Raw genomic sequence first — 5,284 nt, 5'->3', positions numbered from 1 at the left:
TCTCTCACATGCTCTCTCTCCCTCAAAATAAATAAATAAACATTAAAAAAAAAGAAAAATTGAAATGTAAAATAAATGCCCCAAAAGGAAGAATGAAAAGGCAGATGTGGAATATCTCTCTCTCTCTATATATATATATAAAACATGAGAGAATCAATCAAGGGTGTCCGCATATGAAGAAGCCAAAAATGGAACCAGAAAAAGGGGAAGGAATAAAAAACAAAAAGACATTTTATCAGAATTCATGGATGAATCTCTAGAGCTGTTCTCTAATATGGTAGTCATTGGCCACAAATGCTAACTAAATTAAAAAGAAAATTAGTTGAAATGAAATAAAATTAATATTTCAGTTCCTCTGTTACAGTAGCTTGATGGCCACATGTGGCTAGTGACCACCACGCTGGGCCACGCAGACAGAGAACATTTTCATTACTATAGCCAGTTCTATGGGACAGTGTTGCTCTGGACAGAGAGCACCCACTAAGCACCCACTTAGGAATGAGAAAACACTCTAGGACATTATATTGTGAACTTTCCTAACTCTCAGCTGCTGGTCCACCTAGCCCCATCTAACCATACCAGCTGTAGGAGAAGGAAATGTGGAGGCTCCCTCCCCTGGCTTGTTTACTTCCCCCACTAAGAGCTCCACACCTAAGAATAAAAAAATTCACAACACCCTTTCTGGGGCCCAGGCACTGGTAATGAGCATGTGACATCCTTTATATTGTTTCTCTGTCACACCAAACTCAAGAGGTGGGTTCTCCTGTGCCCATTTTACAGAAAAGAGAAGGAAAAGCTAAGTAGCTTGCCCAAGATCACACAGCTAGGCTTTCTGTTTCCAAGACCCTCTGCCCTAACTATTGGGCTCTGTTGCTGCCTGTAGGCTATGTGTGTGTGTCAGCAGTGGTGGTGGTAGTTGGGGGTGGGGAATGATTCCTTTGATTTGACTTTTGACTCAAGTTTTCCTATTCTAAGGACTAAGTGCACAGTAAAATCCAGAAGCCCCAAAGGAATGACCCTTCCCAGGATGAAATGTCAGACTAGCAGGTCTAGACAATTTTGTGTGAAGATTTCCCTGGCATGGGCTCAAGACACAACCCACAGGTTGTACTTAATCCAAGTGACTCCTCAAAGCAGGTCCCATTATAGGGGTGCCTTCTGCCAGACCCCACTCATGCTTCTGTCCCTTGGCAGAGCAACTGAGGGCCCTGAGGGAGGAGAGGGGATATAGAGGTAGAAACAGTGATTCCCAGCTTTAAACTCATGAAGCCCCATTGCTTTAGCTCCCAAGGGTGCTTTCCTCTTTGCACGAGGAAAGAATTAAGGCCAAGACCCCTTTCAATAAAAAGTACAAAGGAGGCCCCAGCTGCAGGATCTTAATGGGAGATACAGCAAGCCTTAGGAGAGGCTATAACTTTTTAAAACCTGTCTGCAGGCTGGTACTGCGCATGCTCTAAGTATTTGCGAGGTCACTTTCTTCTCTTCTCTTCCTTTATTTGTGCTTCATTCTAAGCTATTTCAAAGTGTGGTGATAGAGCACACTTCTCTTTATGCTCCTTTTTATATTGCTATTAACTACTTTCAAAGCATTAGATTTTAAAACAAGTGCTTTTTTTCTGCTAGGAAGTTGAGGCTTATTTATGGGCAGAAATAACAAAACCATGGGTTCTAACAGTTCCAAGTTGAGGCAGGAGGGTGTGTGTGGGTACATGTCTAGGATAAGGATGGGGGGCACACGATGGCCTCACACGTTGATACTGGGAGGAAGGAAAAGAAAGAAGGAAGGAAGGAAGGAAGGGAGGAAGGAAGGCAGGGAGGAAGGAAGGAAGGATGGAAGGGAGAAAGAAGGGAGGAAGGAAGGAAAGAAGGAAGGAAGGAAAGAAGGAAGGAAGGAAAGAAGGAAGGAAGGAAAGAAGGAAGGAAGGCAGGGAGGAAGGAAGGAAGGAAGGATGGAAGGGAAGAAGGAAGGAAAGAAGGGAGGAAGGAAAGAAGGAAGGAAGGAAAGAAGGAAGGAAGGGAGGGAGGAAGGGAGGAAAGAAGGAAGGATGGAAGGGAAGAAGGAAGGAAGGAAAGAAGGAAGAAAGAAGGAAGGAAGGGAGGAAAGAAAGGAGGGAGGGAGGGAAGGAAACAAGGGAGGAAGGAAGGAAGGAGAAAGTGAAAATTAAAAAAATTGTAGTGCCGGATGATAGTTTTGTGGCGAGGCAAACATCTTATTCCCGAGCCACTTGCCACTCATGTGGGCCATCCTTTGCCACAGAATGTTGTCATTCTGGGGTGGAGAGACATCCCATGTATAGTGGGCTGGCGCCTGAAACACACTGGAACAACCCTCTCCTGTGGCAGAAGGAGTGTTGCCTTTTGACACGTGTAGCCATGTGTGTTCGTGTAAACAGCACGTGTGCCCCCAATTCATATGACTTCAACCTGTTTGGAGTGCCGAGTTGTTAGCTGCACACTAAATCAGATGCAGGTTTCTCAGAGCCTCTTTTCAAAGGGGGTAAGCCCACTCTTCTGGTAACTGACAACACAATGGAAAATGTGAAGTTCAGTTCCGAGAGCCAACTTGAGCATCTCAGGGGAACAGCTTTCGAGAAAGATGCTGGGCTTTTAGCCGAGGAGCTGGAAATGTCCTGGTAAGCACATGGGCACCCTCCTGGCTGCAGGCATTTCCCAGTGTTCTCAGCGAGGGCTCTGAGACGTGCAGGTAATTGTCACACCTGAGACACTCATTGGGAAACTTGGAATTTATTCAAAGGAGTGGAATTCTTTTTTTTTTCCATTAACCAAAATAGGCACTGTTGCTAAAGCTTGATTTTTACCAATCCACCTCCCGAGAGATTAGATCAGACACCAAGATGAAAGCGTCAGAGATAGTCTGATGAGAAAAAGGAGCCACACATGTGTAAAGCAGAGAGAGAGGCTTAAATAACTCACCAGTACATTTTGCCCACCTGTTCTCCTGGCCCTAAATCATCGCCTCTTATATTCTTATGCCATGGCATCACTGGTGGGGAGGTTTGAGGCTGTTTTTCTTTTGTCTGAGTCTCCAGTTTTTATTAATTACTGTCACAAGCCTATTGCTTCTTTAAAAAAAAGTTTTTTTCTTTGTTTTTAAATTTTTTTATATGTTTATTAGTTTTGAGAGAGAGAGAGAGAGAGAGAGAAAGGGCAGGGGAGGGGCAGAGAGAGAGGAAGACACAGAATCAGAAGCAGGCTCCAGGCTCTGAGCTGTCAGCACAGAGCTGGACATGGGGCTCGAACTCACAGAGTGCGAGATGGTAACCAGAGCTGAAGTCAACCACTTAATTGAGCCACACAGGCGCCCCTGAGCCCAATTCCCCTAAGCAACCTTCTTGTGGCTCCAAGCCCGGTGCTGTTCTTCGTTGTGAACACCTAATGAGCAATAGGTTTTAATTAAATCTCCTCTGCCAGTTTGTCCTGTCAATTTTGTTGCTGCAAACCAGCGGCAACTTCCGGCACCTCACAGGGTGTGTGAAGGGCCTGGTGGTGCTGTGGGTTGGAGAGCGAGCAGAGCAGTCAAGGTAATCCCAAATCTCAGTGGTTTACAAAGAAGGGCTTACTTCTCACAGAATCACATCATTCCGGTTGGCCATCACTCCACTCCATGTTGGCTATGCTTCAGGATCCAGGGTTGAAGAGTACCTCTGTCTGGAACTTGCCGGTGTGACATGGAAGGGGGGTATGGCCAACCACGTGACTGCATGGAATGCTTCTGCCTAGAGCCAGCACACTTCACTTCTGCCTGCTTTTCATTGACCAGAGAGGTCACTTGGCCATTCCTGTGTTCCATGTGGAGGGAATACCTAATCCTTCCTGGCAGAGGGTCACTGTCCGCAGGGCAACTGGGATATTTTATAGAGCCAGCCGGGTTAGCACTCTTTCTGACAAAGAGGCTTTCTGACAATTCTGGGATTGAAATTAAGAGTCAAGACTTAGCTATACGTACAGGTTTTCAGAGAAGGCCTAGAGTTGTTTATTCCACCGGGGGGGGCGGGGGGCACCCCGCAAGCCTGGCATTACTCTTTCCCGAAGGATCATATGGAGCAGGAGTAGTGTGTGAAGAACATTTTCTCTCAGTTCCACCCTTGCCTTTGAAGCCCAGCCACACAGAAAAGTCCCCGTTCAGGCCCAGGCCTGCCCAGAGTGGGGCCAAGCCACACTCTCCTCCCAGGCTCTGGAGAGCCCGCCTGCATACCCTGGGTGGCCCAGCCCTGCGGAGGCATCTCCCTCAGGAGAGCGGAGGCCCCTCCATCCCATCTGGACCCCAGAGCCCAACTGTCTTGGCTGAGGCTGCGCAGGGTGTCAGTCAAACTCAAGAATATTCTTTTAATTCTGAATAACCATGTAGGGCTGGCAGGGCTCCCTCCGCCTGACAGATGGCGAACACATGCCTCGGGCAGCCCAGCGCTGTACATCAATCTCTCTCTGCTGGCTTTCAGCACATCCTTTAAGCCAAGGCCTCTTTCTAGCTTTAGCTCGTGATTGCAATGCAGAGTCTCTTCGGAGGGCTGGGGGTGTGGAGAGATTTTTCGGAGGAGGGGCGGGAAGTTCGGGTGCTGCTATCAGATGCTGTTAGATAGATGATCACATTTTCCCCTGGCAGGGCTGGTCCTTTGCTGATTAGCTGCCCCAGCAGCTCCTGTGTGGGCACAAGGGCCTGGAAATTCTTGCCAGCAACTGGGAACCATTTTGGGTTTGTAAGATTGGACCCTTCCCATTATCACTAGGCTTTTCTTGTACTTCGGATTTCACAATCAATCTTTTTTCACATCCCCTTAAGAAGCTTAGAGCATGTTGGAAAAGACAGCTTGTACAACTTGTCAGTGTTTGGTAAGACAGAGAGGGATTTTTGTGAGCCCGTGGACACCGGGGGTGGAAAAACCAGGGAGTGCAGCTGCAGGCCGGGCATCCGGTGGAGGTCCGAGTGTCCCGGCATGCCAGCTGCTCTTGCTCCGTGCCACGGCCCGAAAGACCATCCGCACCCTGACATCTCCCGGGTACCTGCCCAGGCCTTCCCCTGAGCTCCAGCTCAGCTCTACTGTCACACAGCCAACTGCTTCTAGGCGTCTCGTTTGGCGGTCCCACGAGCATCTCAGACTTCCCACATCCAGAACCAAGCTTGAGTTCTTTTCTGAAGCTCGTTTTTGCAGAAGTTTTCACACAGTCTCTGGAGGCTGCCACCCTGTCCCCCTGCTCAGGGCAGAAACCTGGGAGCCAACCTTGGTCTCCTCCTCTCTCCTCAGTCCACCCTTCCCTTCACACA

Source organism: Felis catus, chromosome D4 (assembly GCF_018350175.1).
Source record: "Felis catus isolate Fca126 chromosome D4, F.catus_Fca126_mat1.0, whole genome shotgun sequence".
NCBI classification, from domain to species: domain Eukaryota; kingdom Metazoa; phylum Chordata; class Mammalia; order Carnivora; family Felidae; genus Felis; species Felis catus.
This window is presented reverse-complemented; position numbering follows the sequence as displayed.